Source organism: Ursus americanus, chromosome 1 (genome assembly GCF_024610735.1).
Source record: "Ursus americanus isolate L20-20 chromosome 1, mUrsAme1.1.p, whole genome shotgun sequence".
NCBI classification, from domain to species: Eukaryota; Metazoa; Chordata; class Mammalia; order Carnivora; family Ursidae; genus Ursus; species Ursus americanus.
In genome coordinates, this window is record NC_142127.1 from 83,600,555 (window position 1) to 83,617,165 (window position 16,611).

The 16,611-nt window shown below is 34.8% G+C and overlaps 1 protein-coding gene across 2 annotated transcripts in view; it reads right to left on the bottom strand.

Annotated features, from left to right (window-relative positions):
- Positions 1-16,611, bottom strand: part of ERBB4 (erb-b2 receptor tyrosine kinase 4) — a 1,083,293-nt gene that overhangs the window by 404,114 nt on the left and 662,568 nt on the right. The window lies entirely within an intron of this gene.

The window sequence follows — 16,611 nt, forward strand, 5'->3', positions numbered from 1 at the left end:
TTTATTGATCTACGAAAGTGAGCTAGTAATCATGTTGCTGTGAATAGAAACACATGTTGAAGCCGTAGAATCATCCTTGCCATCTCTCTGAGTATTGGGTGCATGCTCGCAAATATCATCATCTTCTAAGGGCAACATATTATGTGTTATGTGGGTCATAAATGAAGAGGAATGGTGGAGCAATGTGGTTAGAGAGATGAATCACAAATAGTTCATATTCTTAAGGAGACTCATAAAGTAGTAGAAGAGGTGGTCATAGACATCTCTGCATATCACATGGAAGGGAGCTCCAGCAGCTGGTACTGAGGGTTACCAGTGTGAAAGTGGACAGACATGGGAGCCATCATTCAGATGGTGAATTAGATCATGCTGTTTCATGTGCAGTGGTGTAGAATCATAAGTGAAAAACTGGGTGGGAATTCAGAGCATGGAGAGTCAATGTTGGAACCTGCTTCACCCTCATGTAATGTGTTTGCTTTCAGCATATGGAAACTTTCTATAGTTTACACCAGCTTATTTGTGTGAGTTTATAAAACTCACTCAAACATAGATAATGTGTGTGTGTGTGTGTGTGTGTGTGTGTGTGTGTGTGTGTGTGTATGTGGTGTGCTAGGATGGTATTTGATCCTACCCAAAAGCTATCCAAGCTCTTGACTTCTGATAATCACTTTAGGTGATATAATTTTCTTCTTAAAATGCAGAAAATTCTCTACTTCTTAAGTTATAATCAACTACTAGGGACAGGAATATCCTAGAAAATAGCTGCTACAAAAACCAAGACATGAAAAGCAAAATGTTAGAAGTTTTTGTTTTGTTTTCTCATTGCCCTTCCCATTTCAACCCTCAAAAATAAATAAAATCTATACCGAGGCATTTTTGGTTATGTAGGCATATATAAAAATATCAGTGTTAAATTAACATTGCTTCATATATAAACAATAGTAAATGATATTATTAAAATGTTAAAGACAAACTTTTTAGTGTTTGAAAATACAACTGAAACAAATAGTTCCAGAAACACACCAATGAGTCTGTGATTTGGACTATAACTGAATTGGAGGTTATCGTTCCCGTTTTAAGGTATAGCATAAACTGGATCACCTTCAAACATGTTGGATAGAACTGAAGCTAGTGAACCCTGATTTTTCACCCAAGAAAAAGCTATTTTCTAAGCATTCTACTGTGAAATTTGCTTACAGCAAGGAAAAAGAAAAGCAAAAATGATTTACCAACTGAATAAACCAAAGCAATTTTACTGTGTGTGCATTCTTGATGCTTAATACAACAATGGACCCCTTCTCCGCATTGGAGTACAAGATAGTTTTTTTACATAATGCATCCCCACAAACAAAGGCAAAGTATGGAAAGAAAAAAAGAAAGGAAATCTAATTGTCACTCTTTACTTCCATATATCTTTTCTGTGCCTTGAGCAGTAGTTCATTTAAAAAGTAGCTTTTCATGGAGAACAGATATGCAAGGGATAACAAGAAATAAAACTCGACCTTTAGGGGATACATAGCACGTATGTGATGAACACCAAGAAAACTGTATAAACATGAAGGTAAAGAGATTCAGAATATATTCCGGCTGGTCCCTAAAACAAAATTTTTGACTAGGTTTATCCAGATGCTTATATTTTCCATAGTGCATCCCTATCACAAAATGGGTCTTCATTCGTGATCAACATCAGCATACCAATAAAAATGATAATGGCATGTCTTTGATTTTTTTCTGCAGCAAAATCATATACAGTTTCTACAATCCAAATCTCTCTCTAAGTGTACTGAGACATTTCTATGCATCAGTACGAAAAGATAAAACGCTTAAAACACTAGTGTAAAGTAAAAACGCTTCTTGATGTAAGTCTCACCGAACGCTAATGTTTTATACGCATATTCTGCATAGATCTCTAGAGCAATCTTCCACGCATAGGGGTGGTTTAAAGCACTCCTGAGTGTGCACAAAGGGATTCACTGGGTTTAAGAAATAAAATGTTAGAAAGTCTACTTCTATTCATTCCTGCACTTTAAAAATAAGTAGAAATAAAAGTAAGCTTTACTAATACATAATGTGTGGGCTAATGTTGGGCCCTTACTCAGTGGGTGCGACATAATCCTTTCCTACACAGTATGGAGGAATTCCAAGGGAAAAGTTGAAGCTGCAGAGAGTGGGGGACGGCAAGGAAGCTCTGCTCACCCTCACTTGACACGTTTGCTTTCATCATATTCCAGCTTGCCGCAGTTGTACATGGATGGGTCTGCGTAAAGGAGTTTCTAAATTGTACTGTCTAATTTTAATTAGACTAACCCTCAAGAAAAACACAATGACTTTCAAGAAGTTCTTCAGAACTATTGAGGAAGACGCTATTCAGACAAGCACAGGAAAACAGTAAGAAAGTGAATGAGCTGGTACTTCCCCTAATACACATTCTTCACCCACATTCTGCAGCAGAAACCATGATGATATAATCAAATCTGACAAGAAGTTGGCAAAAATTTCAACACTATCAAGTAAACTATGCAATATGGATTTATGTCCACTATCATTAATGACAAACCTTGCCTCAGCAAGGTTTTGTTCTTGAAATTTTAGCTAATGACAAAAGTGCATTTTTAGGTAATTTACAAATAGATACATATATATTTATATATTTTAGCAATGGGAAGCCAATTTAAAATTAAGAGACAAATGTTTGACCAACTATTCAAATGTTTTAGACTAAGTTGGACATTTTATTTTATTTTTAAGATTTTATTTATTTAGGGGCGCCTGGGTGGCTCAGCCATTAAGTGTCTGCCTTCGGCTCAGGGCGTGATCCCGGCGTTATGGGATCGAGCCCCACATCAGGCTCCTCCGCTGGGAGCCTGCTTCTTCCTTTCCCACTCCCCCTGCTTGTGTTCCCTCTCTCGCTGGCTGTCTCTCTCTCTGTCAAATAAATAAATAAAATCTTTAAAAAAAAAAAAAAAAAAGATTTTATTTATTTATTTGTCAGAGAGAGAGAGAGAGCACAAGCAGGGAGAGCAGCAGGCAGAGGGAGAAACAGGCTCCCCGCTGAGCAAGGAGCCTCATGCAGGACTCGATCCCAGCATCCTGAGATCATGACCTGAGCCAAAAGCAGATGCTTAACTGGCTGAGCCACCTAGGCATCCCTAAGTTAGAGATTTTAACAATGTTAAATAATAAAGTTTATTTTTTCCCACATTCCCTAAAATAACAGCATATACAAATATTTGCTTAGATTGGTCAATTCTATTACAATGAAGGATGTAATTCAAATATACATGTGCAAATTTTATACAAAATTGAGCATTGAGAATTTGAAATAATACAGCATATTAATTTATCTTATATGTAAAATTCTATGAGCCACTCAGGTACCCCAAGAATCTAATACCTTTAAGGCTGGCAAACTAAATTAAGTTGCAATTGTATTTAGACAAATGCCATTTTTATTAGTTTCCAACTCTGTACTTCTGTTTATAGAAGAAGGAACTTCAGGGCACCTGAGTGGCTCAGACGGTTAAGTGACTGACTCTTGATTTCAGCTTAGGTCATGATCTTAGGGTCATGAGATCGAGCCCCTCGTCGGCCTCTGCACTGGGTGTGGAGCCTGCTTGAGATTCTCTCTCTCCCTCTCCTTCTGCCTTCTCTCTCTCTCTAATAAAAGAAAATGTACTTTTATAACAATGTCAACCAATGTTTATTAAGTGACGGTTTTAATCATAATTCTAAAAAAAGTATTCTGGGCAATCAATAACATTGATTAACTGTGATAAATGCTTTGAAGAAAGCAAAATTAGTACCATGACACATTGTATTTAGTTTAGAGGACTGCATCCATCAATATCAGATTTAAGGATGAGAAAATAAATGTGGCATTAAGGCAAAGTATGCCACAATGGTTATATATTTGGGCATCTTGAAAATTATTTTCACTTATTCTCCAGGATATTTTATATATTATTTTATTATTAGTTCATTTATTCCATTTATTCCATTAGAAAATTATGAGAATGTTAATTATATGCGGGCTACAAAAGTGTTCTCCTCAAATGAAATATGACTTCCATTTACTTCTCAAATGCCAATAATACATTTACATGTGATTTTTAAAGCAGAATTACCAATTATGTTTGATCTAATTCAAATCAAATTTGTTATTGCCTGCTAGGTATTCATCATTTGAACAGTGGTAACCTGTAGCCTAGTGAATCTGGACAAATATTAAAAAGTTAATCATGGCTAATTCAGCAGTTAAAATTATACATGGTCATTTTTGTCTAACAGTTTATGTGTCAACGATTATTTCATATGTGTCCCAGAATTAGCATCCTCAAGGAAACATGTTTTATTTAAAATCTTGCTCCAAATTCCTGAACGTATCTCAATTAAGTCAAAAGTGATAGCAGAAAATAGCAATTTATCAATTCCTGAATTAGGTTCCTGGATACAGATTGTTCTTAACATAAATAATTTAAACCAGGTTTTGAGTTCTTTATTATTGCTTGCTGGACAAATTGTACTTCGGAATTTCTGACAAATTCAAGAGAGAACAAGACTGTCAATATTTCTTGTGGTGATTTCTGATAGGAAGTAATGGGGTTTATATTGGCAAACATTGTTCTTATTTATATGATGGGATAGAGATCTCAGATAAATTAGTTTTCTAAATTTTCTGATATAAATATGCAAACACATATGACAGTTCATTCAAACGCTGGAGATAAATGTATTTCCCAAATCTCACCTGGAAAACAATCCTTTCAAGAAATAAATTATTACTCTATGTGATTACAGGTAGTCTCAATTAGCAGGGCTTTATACAATTAAAAAAATCTATATGGATGCTTTTGGAAAGATAATGGATAAAAAACAGAACATTTCCTCTTTCTTTTTCAATGCCATATTATGATATTTAAATGCAAAGGGCCCACAATTAAAACTTGCCTAAACATTTTATTTTGTTAAGTTATTCAGGGATAGTCTTTCAAATTCGGGATGTCTTTTCCCTCACGGTAGGTTTAGTCATATCCAACATTTAATTTCACACTTTGAATAATCTAAACTTAAAAGATGCCCAAATAAATTCTTAAAAAAAAAAAAATAGAGGTCATATCTTTCCTTTTCTCCCTGTTAAATCCCTAATGACAATTACAGTGTTTGGCTGGTAGTTGACATTCAAATATTTGTGGAGTAAATAAAATATATTATTATTTTTTTAAAGATTTTATGTATTTTATTTATTTATTTGAGAGAGAAGGAGAGAGTGGTGGTGGGGAGAGGGGTAGAGGGAAAGAGAGAACCTTAAACAGACTCCAGGCTGAGTGTGGAGCCTGACTTGAGGCTCAATCTCACCACCCAGAGATCATGACTTGAGCTGAAATCAAGAGTCAGATGCCCAACCGACTGAGCCACATAGGTGCCCCATAAAATACATTGTTCTTATTAAAAAATCCAGCAGTTACATGATCTTGGATATCGCATGCTTCTTCTGGTCCACCTGTCCTTAGAATTGTAAAATAGTTAAAAGCCTTCAACGGAGTATTTTATAGTTATGACTAGGATTCATATATGTGAAAAACTGTGAAAACCGAAAAGAAATGGAGTAGGTAACATTAATCTTATCTATGATGCCATTTTGAATATGTTTTTAATTATTTGCCTTTGTATTCACATTTCTTTTCTGACTTTCACTCTCTTCCTCTAGAATTTTTAGATGTATCTCTAAGTCCACTTAAAAAAATTGGACTTTAAGCTGAGAAAAAATGCTGTTCAAAAAAATTCTGACTAAATAGATTTTTTAGTTTTGCTTACAGGCGCACGTGCACACACACACACACACACACACACACACACACACACACGTTAAAGCATGACAGTTTTACATAACATCTTGAGAGGTAATCATAAACCACCAGTTGAGAAAGAGTGGTAACAAACAAACAAACAAAAATAAAACTTATTATCTTACATAATTTTGAAGAGATAAAAGATGGCTATGCTTTTAAACAAGTTATTGGATGGCACCAAAGGGGATTAAAAATGTTTTTCTAGCCACCTCTAAGCTAGTTTTATGTTGATAATATTTACTTTTGTTCTATTTTCACTTTTAATGATGTGTGAAGTCTTGACTAGCATAAAAATTATACATAATGTGCTTTTTTTTTACCCACTAAGAAAAGGCTATTTGTTGTGTGTAAATACTGCAAATGAACATGCCCACACCATAATTCAATAGTGTTTTTCACTGATACTTGATAAATGCAGTGCATGTAGAAACCTAAGCAGGTTTGACAGCATTTCTAAGGAAACATGTAAATGTCTTCATAATAATATTTACATTAATGGTGAAGCCTAGTGACTCTTAACCTAGGAATCTGAGAATCCCTGAAATTGTATGTATATCTGTGTGTTCTTTGAGAGATAAGCTCTATAACTTTCTTAAAAATCTCAATAGATTTGATAACTCAAGTCTTTTAAGAACCACAGAAAACTCTTTGATTAAAAAATCTAATAGTTTTACACATTCTTCAATTGTTGTTTGTTTAGATTGGTTACATGTACAATAATGAATCGTATGTGACTGCAGTATTTGTTCAGTATTCCAGATAGACAGACACTGAATTTCAAATGCAACCTATTGGAATGTCAAAACTAAATTGAGTGCTAATTAATCATCGGTATTCAACACTTGAGATTATTCAAATAACGGGCACCCCATATACCTTTCATAGTGTGAATTTATTCTTAGCGTTCTCTAGCAAAGCCATCTTAGGCATGCTGGGGACAGGTGAAGGGCACTGCACTGGGAGAAAGGGATGGTCCTTTACAGAAGTGATGATGGTATTCTTAGGCAATTCTATTCTGAACCCAATGAAGTGCAGTCAGTATTCTCCTCACTGAGAGTGGGCTGTTTTTATTTCCAGCCCAATCCCTCCTAGAAGTATCAAGTAGAAGTTCTTCCCAAAGCTTCTGCTGCATGCCATGCCAGCTCCTGAGTTTGCAAAATACCAATGCCCCAGACAAATTAAATCAGAATCTTCCCCCATCTCCTTTTCCCCCTATATCACCCCCCCCCCCAAAAAAGCCCTGCATCAGAATTTTTACAACGCTTGCCTAAATTATTTTAATGGGAAGCCAAGGTTAAGACACTTGCATTGAGCTTTTCTGTTCAGTAAAGCCATCATAGGCAGGTAAAATCCCATGGGAGATCACTAACACATATAGAGAACTGGCTGAGTATCCTTCCCAAAAAGGAATTTTAAAGTTATTTTTCCCCATCACTGTTTTGGGTGCCAGCAGCCAGCTAACACAACCAACAGTGGTCTCATTCTCTCAGGGTATCTGTAAAGCTCTCACTAGTTCATCCGGTTGCTGGGCCTGTGCGGACTATGGTTAGGCATTTACGAAATATATATACTTTTTAGATCTTTGTGAATGAGAACATCAATTTGACTTTAGCATATTCAGCTTTTGTAAAGGATTTAGAAACACTTTTCTGTACAAAAAGGCAGACTCTATGTTTTATGTTGGGCCACTTGTTTAAAGAAGTTGATTATTATATAAAACATGCTGATCTATTGCAAACTTGTTCTATCTAATCTGTTTTTTGTCAGAGTGACATAAGCCTCTCCTCTTCCAAGGTAAAATAGCTATGCTAATTTGTTAGCCCTTTTGTTGTCTGGTTATCAAAAGACATGAATGACACTTAGGATTTGAGAGCATGCAAATTATTTCTTAATCTTTATATATTCCCTGAATTGTCAATTAGTCTAAGAAATGAAAAGGGAGGAAAAGCATTATTCCCAACAAATCAGCATAGATGATAAACGCTTTTTCAACTGCAATTTTCTTTAGTTTTATTTTTTTTCCATTTACAGTGGATATCATTCATGTTGTCCACTATAGAAATAAGTTATCCCTAGGGCATTTCCTTTATCTCTCCTAGTTTTAGCCGTATCACTCACTGTAACAGCTGAGATTAATGCAGCTTTTCAACCAATCTTTAAGCAAGAATATTCAGATGCTTTAGCAGCTGCCCAGCTTCTTAAGAACTCACTAATCCTTTAATCTCCAGACATTTTTTTTTCATAAAAGATTCACAAGCAAAACAAATGCAATATGGATCAAAAAATTTAATCAGAATGCTTAAAATGCAATTACATTCATCAGGGTGTTCTGTTAGGCTGGGTATTAAATCTGGGCTTTATTCAATATCCTCCTTTTATTATAAAGCAATATTTTTCCACTCTGTAAACCATCTGATCCCTAGGCTAATGTCCCCTCTGCTAAATATTAAAAAGAGAGTACTATGAAAAATGAGCTGAAGAAATATTTCACTTATTTCAATGGAAAAAGTTCAAACCGGACTCTTTCTGAAATCTTGTCTTATAAAATGAGCAGATAATTTGACCACCTGGAATTCTAAAGTTACACTCTCAAACAGTAGCTACAGGATCATTATTGTCCTTTAAATGTCAAAGGTATATCTTCCTACACACCTCCTCAATTGAGTTGACAATTTGAATTTGGAAATCATAGTCTCTTGTTCCAAATTCAGTAGTTGCGATGTTTACAGGGAATGCTGGTTTCTTCATGCAAGCAGAGTGGCCCCACAATTTAAAAAAAAAAAAAAAAAAGTCCATCTTGGTTATATTTCTCCAATTTTCTATTTCACATCTAATAGCATTCAACTGTAACAATAGCTTTGAAATAAAGAGCTGTCCAGCAAGCATGATTCTAAACAGCTGGCTGCTTCTTTTAAGTCTATACCCCAGCTATAACACGGTGGCTGGAGTTTTGTAAGACATATGGGAAGTGAAGCAGTGGAGGGAGTTCAGGGATTTCCCCAACAAATCCATCCTTGGAGTAGGGAAACCTTACTCAAAGATACAGGTGCACCAAGGCCTTATGCTTCGCTTCATATTTAGTAGATTATAAAATCTGTAAATGGCCCAATTATGCATGGAGCCAGTTTGCCCTGTTTTTTTCTCCAAAAATTAGCTTCTGCAAATGAAAAAAAAAAAAAAAAGATTGACTTTTTCATTTCTAATTTTTCCACATTAGGTGAAAACAGAAGCAAATGATTGATGCATTAGTATTTTCCTTTAATCAGTAATCGTGATTATTGCAATAATGTTAAAATCTATTATACACAATTCATTCAGTTGCCACTTACTATGCTCCCAACTGATCCCACATGAAGACACTGCAAGGACCAGCAAGGAGATTCAAGGTTTCAAGTGGCTCAATGCACAACTCTCTGTGTATTCTCTAAAGGCTAGGAAACTGTGACAGAGAAAAGTACCATAGTACAGTTACTGCTGTTGCTGGCAGCGGCAGCTTTCAGTTTTTGAAGACTACCTATGTGTCAGGCTCAATGTGCATTATTTTATTTTGCCTTCATAATAGCATTATGATGTTGTTCAGTGTGTATTTTAAGCTTGTCCCACCAGACCCCTTTGTCTAACCATGCTGTATGTGGTTATTATAATTACTCGTGTTACAGATGAGGAAACTAAGAACTAGAGAGGTTGTATACCTTGAATAAGGTCACAATGCAAGTAAGAGGGTGGAACTGGGCTTCAAATGTAGGCCGCACAAGTAAGAGCCCTTGTTTTTCTTCTCAGACTAGTGCTTCCACCGTCAGCCGTACTCTAGATTTAATTATCTATCTGGTTACAAGGTATTTTGAAACTTAGAGTTTGAAATGTTATCTCCCTGATATTAGGCTCAACAGGTAAAGCATCTAGAAACCCTGACCCTGGATAAAGTGGATCTATTGCTGTGTAGAGGGTACACCCCCTTGTGTCATGTACAGGATAGGCTACGGGCAGGCACGGTGTAGCCTAGAAACAGGACAAATAAGTTTGTAAGGAGTACAGTGTGACAAGAATTTCTGTTTTATGATGATTAAAATTGAGCCTTGAATCATGAGTTGGCCCCTAATCGAGCCGAAGGAAGTAAGATGCCACAAATCCAGGGCTTTTTTGTCTTGTGGGTTTCTCAAGTCTGCAGCCTGCATTGACCACCTGCCTCTTTAAGAACTGGGGAGTATTTAGGGAACCGTATCTGTTAATTCGTATCTTTGCATACTGGGGAGTATTTAGGGAGCCTATCTGTTAATTTGTATCCTTGCATACTATTGTTTTGCTTCCAGGTTGGTTCAGAGGTAAACTGAAGGGAGAGCAATCATGAGCCTGGTCAAAGTTGTTAGTCCTGTTATATTATAAACATGAATTGGTCTTTGTGGCTAATCCTGGCATATAAACATATGCCGGGAAGAACCCAGCGGGTTAAGGTTAGGCACCTGCAAGTTACCCACAGGACGTATTATATTCTCTGAACTCTTCCTAGAGATTCCAAATGTGAAGGGCAGCCAGGAGTAATAAATACATGAGTAACAAACACAAATGCATCAAAGCAAATCAGTAGTTTTTCAGCGGGCATGATGCTAGCAGATGCTCAGCTGAGCTTGACATCTGTCATACTTTAGTCTTTATAGTGCATAAATTTACCTCCAAATAAGTGATTCGAATGACATTGAGCAAATCACATATAAAGTGATTTTTCTCAGGGCACTGATGGCTCCGTTGGTTAAGCATCTGACTTTTGATTTTGGCTCAGGTCCTGATCTCAGGATCGTGACATCTCAAGCTCCTCCTTGGGCTCCGTGCTGGGAGTGGAGCCTGCTTAAGATTCTCTCTCTCCCTTTCCCTCTGCCTCTCCCCACCACTCACATGCTTTCTCTCTCTCTAAAAAAAATGAGTAAAAAAAAAATAAAAAAAACAAATAAATAAAATAATTTTCCTCAGCAGATAATGGTCCATGTTTTCTGCATAATCCAATAATTCTCTCATTAATCTATTTCTAAATATCCTTGCTAATTCTTAGACAATGGAAAAATGTGATTAGTGGTACATACACCAAAAATAGTTTTCTTCTTCTCTGTAGAAATATGGAAAGCAGACATTTTTCCTATAAATATCAGCATGGAAAAAAATAGTGTGTGCATATTATTTATCAACCAGTCCAGGACAAGTTTGATAGCAAAAGTATGCACTAATGACTAACATCAAAAAAAGGAGAGTATTTTGAGTAAACTGAAACATATGGTCACCATATTTATAAAGTCCTACAGAAGAATTTGTGCTATTATTGTATATAATTCAAAGTTTGTAATATAATTCCTACTTCTTCATTACAATGGATTAAAGCAATTTTAATAAAACAATGCAAGTATTGAATTATTATAGTAATAACATAGAATAACTATTTTTTCTATCCAATGTTTAATTATCAAAATGGACATATATCTTGAACAAGATTACTTTAAAATAGGCATATGGTACTAGCTCTTAGATCTTCTAAGTATGCCTTTATAGATATATTTAAAGTTACTTCTTATTATTGTTTTAAGATATTATTAATCATTATTTTTATGTTCTTTAAAAAAAAGATTTTTACTTTTTATTCTCAATATGCTAAGTTACTGAGATCTTATTTATAAAGATAAAAGCATACATAGTCTTCAAATGACATTTTTATTAAGGTGACCTTTCTACACTGGCATTCCAGAGTATAACCAAAAATATAATATCCTGTGGCATAGCAAAGTATAAATGTAAAGAAGGTAGAGAATAGCACATTCTATGCACAAATAGCATGTATTGGTTTTAATAATGAGCAAGGGAAAGCCATAAAATATTCTAATAAAAGTTTCTCCATGGAGCTCAGCTTATTCATTAACCTCTTGCTATGTTGTTCAATAATCTATCCAGGGTTGGCCAAATTCTTTCAAGGGTGTTGCCTGCAACCGTGACATTTATGCTAACATTTCTATCTTCCACCTAAGCTCTAAGCTTCCATCACAGTTCTCATAAAATTATGTATTTGTTCACAGATAGTTGCCAGTTTTTAATTACCTTCCCTTCCCATTTAAGTTACAGTGATAAGCAGCAACTTGTCATATTAATAATTATCCTCTGGGGATTCTAAAATGCTTTGTCTAATTCTGTGCTGAAATTTCATTATGTTGAAGCTGAATTTTGAGTTCTTCCACTGCAAGTTTATGTTCACTTATTCTCCAAGCAGTAATCAAAAAATTTATTCACCCGACATATGTATTTATTTATTCAAAAAAGGTGAGAAATTGCTCCAACAGTTATAGAGAACACTAATATAAATAAGGTTTATTCTTACTCTCAATAAACATATAATCAAGCAGAGGAGAAAGATAATTACAGACAACCTCAAGTATTAAATAATATTTGAAAGAACAGGTACAGCTTTCTACAGGCATTCAGAAAACAGAAAGGATTTCTGGTCGGGGCAACCAAAGAAGACTTATCAGTAAGCCAGTAATTGGCAGAGATGGAGGAAAAGATCATTTTGGATGGTAGAGCTGTCATGGATGAAAAGTAGAAAGAATAAGGTGTTTGAAGATGGCATTACTTCATGTGGCTGAAAAATATTAATTTATATGTATATTAATTCATGTTAATTAATGAATGGGCCAGTTTATGGCTCATTAATCAACGGTTCAATATTCTCTCCAGACAGGTAGGGCAGCACTATCTAAACTTACTTTGTTTTGTCCTTGAATTGCAGCATAATGAAAGCTAAGTGATAATAGCAATTGTATTAGGATACTGACAAGTGTAGATTCTGATGTGTTCACAATTATATATATATATTAGGTATAAGGAAGGATACTGGGAACTTGCCATTTGACTCTAGGGTTGTTTCAACCCTGTTCTGCCTTATAGTCAATACAATTACAGAACTGCAGCTAATCTTAAATTGTTTCAGAGACTCATTCAAAATAATTTATTTCAGAATTAATCAGCCTGCAATAAAACTGATAACACATAAAATGGCATACACTAAATTTTAAGTAAAAATTGATAAAGATATACAAAATTCTATCTGAGAAAATGGGACTTAGTAAGAAATTAAAACTGTGAAAGAAAATTCACAAATGAAAGCACCCATCAGATAATGTGAGGTAATGAAGCAAACCATGATTTCAAGATCTACAAAGAAAATAATTTATCCAATGAAATAAATTTGGTAGGGAAAAAAAGGCAAAATAGAAAAAATATATGTCAAAAGTATGTTCAGAAATTAAATTGCCTTAATACAGTTCAGTCCAGAAAATATCAGATCCAGAAAATCTGCATTAGGTCAAAGGAGCAGAAGCAAAGTATCTACGGGGTCAAGGTTATGTGGTCCAATTATTTTGAATCCATTATAGTTTTCTTCTTTGCTAAACTAGAAGCCCTTACGTCTTTCTCATGTTCGTCTTAAGATTTACCACAAGTTTTTCGAGCTTTACATCGGAAACTGGGGATGTACTGTATGGTGACTAACATAATATAATAAAAAATCATTAAAAAAAAAAAAGATTTACCACAAGTTTTAAAGTATGTTAAATAGGAAATACATGTGTGTTGAATAAATGGTTATGGTAAAACTGAACCTTGTGCATAATCATAAAATGGTCATATTCATCAGAATCACATGGTATATCGTGGATACTAAAGAGTACAAAAAATGGTCCTTGCCTTCCAGATGCTTTTGATCTCATTGTGATGAGAGGGTGTGTAAAAAAGCAAACAAGAGATAAATGCATTAAATGATTATAATGACGCAATTTCAAAATCAATTTCTTGAGAATACTTTCTCAACACTTGTTTTTGTCATTATTCTTGTTATTCTTATTTTCATCAAAACCAGAAGAGATATGACCAGAGGCTAAGCATTCTACATTTTATTGTTATGAAACACTCTGACTAATATCTTACCTTGTTAGGTGATTTTATTAAGCCTAAAAGAATCTATGTTGATATTCTCTGTTCTAGTCACATTTGGTGAAACAGCCACAGAAAACAATTAAAAATATGAATAAGCCTCAGCATACATTATATTATTGCTGTCTTTATCTATTACTTTCATTCAGTGTCCACTCTAGTGCTTGCCCTCTGGTCTAGGCCCTCATTATTCTATATCAGTCTCTTTAGTCTTCAATACCACCAATATCTTCACATTTTAATTTACTGATTTCTAGCAGCTTAATCATCCAAAACCGTTATCTTCCATACATCACCCCATGCGCAAGCCATGGAAAAGCTCTCTGACTTCACTGAAGGAACAGTAAGTGAGGGATAGATTCAAATTTTCTCTTAATGACTCAGGGACAGTATTATACATTTTCATATAGAGAAGATGATAGATATTATCCTGAATCTAAACCGACACTATCCTTAAACTGGAAAACACTACCCTACATAAAATCTTCGACATTGCCCACTGCAGTGCACATTACTATAGCCAACACTTTGTCACTGCCATCGCTAAGTGTTCTGTCTCCTCTTCAATGAACAAAGCTTTTATTTATTTTATTTTCTGATAGCCTACATTTATTTAGTTTATCTAAATAAATGAAAACAACAACAAAAAATGTTTCACTCTTTCTCCTTTGGGATCCTACCATTTGCTGCAAGAGATTAAGCTTTTCTTAGCTCAATATCATCTAAAGAGAAGGTGAATTGCATGATCCCTTCTCTGGGGCTGCTACTGGTGGCTGGAATTTGGATAGTTGCTCCATAAAATAAAAATAAAGAAATAAAAAAAATAAGGAGACCAATATCCCCTGCCATTGCTGGCATACTGTCTTAACTTCCTAAATTCTTAATGTAACTACTGTTGGCCCCATAGTCTTGTCACCACAGCTGACTATTGGGTCTCGTACTGCTCCTTTGTGCTTTCCTTCCACTGTCATCCTTTTCTCTGCTTGAAGAGACAGGTTTTATTTCTGAGGATGATATAAAGGATAGTTTTAAGTAGGCTAGCCTCTGAGACTCCACAAAGCTGCTGAATGCATATATGATTTGGGGCTGCAAATGCAAACTAGGTTTCACATAATTGTCTGTGTGATAGAAATTGAACCACCACAGATCTTGCTCTTTTTTTTTTTTCGTCACTTACCTATACTCCACCAATAAGTTGACAGATTCAAAGTGGGAAGTTTACATTGCATTTGTTTTAATTGGGAGTCTATTCTCTTTCCATTTTAGGTCAAGGCCTTTATTCTAAGGTAACAACCTCAGTGATGATTCATTCCAGAAAACCTCTTAGATCCACTTGTACGACTTATATTAAAAATGACAATTCTCAAGGCCATTCATAACCTATTCGTGACCTCTGGCAGATTCAGATCACTACTCCTTTAGGCAAACTCATTAATTCTTGATTACTCAGGTCTAAAGGTCATTCGCCTCTTTCTTGTGAAAACAAAAACAAAAACAGGGAGGCGACAGACTGAACTGCTGGCTTTATGCAAAATTGGTCATTGACTCAGGAGAAGCAGCATTCCCAAATCATTCCCCTTACCCCATCCCCAAGCACACAATCAAAAACTCCCCTGTTGTGATAAGCACTGGGTGTTATACGCAACTAATGAATCCAATACTATATCAAAAACCAATGATGTACTATATGTTGGCTAACTGAACATTAAAAAAAAAAAAAAAAGCTCCCCTGTAATTATCAGAAACATGTTTTGTTTTGTTTTTTCTATTTAGAAGTTTACACTGTTTGTGCTGAATGATAGTCAATAATTCTGCTATTTTTATTTTATCTCAATTGGTCAACATACCCATGAAGGAGGACAGCAAACACTCCATGATACATAATCCATTAGTTACAGTGACTCAAAAAGGAGTCATCTTCCTCTGAGTTTTGTTGTGTGTGTTCCAGAGCAAGGCTTTGACTCATTGTTTAACAGACATTTTCTTATTCTTAACAATATACCCTTCAAAACTTATATCTCTGGGGAGAAAAGGTAGATCTTAGACTCCAAAGAAACAATGTTATGGTTTTTTAAATTTTTTCAACTTGTAGCTTGAGAATACAAATTATTAAGAACAACAAAAAATCAGCCTTAAGCCTGGATTTTATGAAACTAAAAATCCACTCTCAGTGAAGAAATATAGAGATGATTGTCAGAGTAGTTTTATTCTACTCTATTTTATTTTATTCTATAAAATCAAGGAGTCTACAGTGAGAAGCCCTGATTCATTAGGCAGGAAAAATAACCATTTAGTTAATATTCTAATATTATGTGTACTTTGTGCATTTAAAAGCTTAAATATTTCATTGAAATATACATAAATGTGTGAAAAAAATTATAAATATAAATCTCATAAATTTTCACAAGGTAAATTACTTATTTAATCACCACCTAGTTATGATATAAAACACTGTCAGTGCCCAGTTCCCTTTGTATCCTTTTGTAATCACTATAATCTCACATTTCAATAGGCAATCACCATCCTGACTTTTAGAGGCACAGATTAATTTTACTGTGAATAAATAAAATCATATAAATGAATGATAGAGTATAGATGCTTTGTCTATTCTCCTTCATTCAACATAATCTTTATGAGATTCAACCATGTTCTATTGGAAACAGTAATTCATTCACTTTTATTTGCTATAGTATTCCATGATGTGTCTAGACCAAAATTAAATACTCCATATTCCTACTGATTGAAATTTAAGTTGTTACCAAATAATGCTGCAATGAACATTCTCAAACTTATCTTTTGG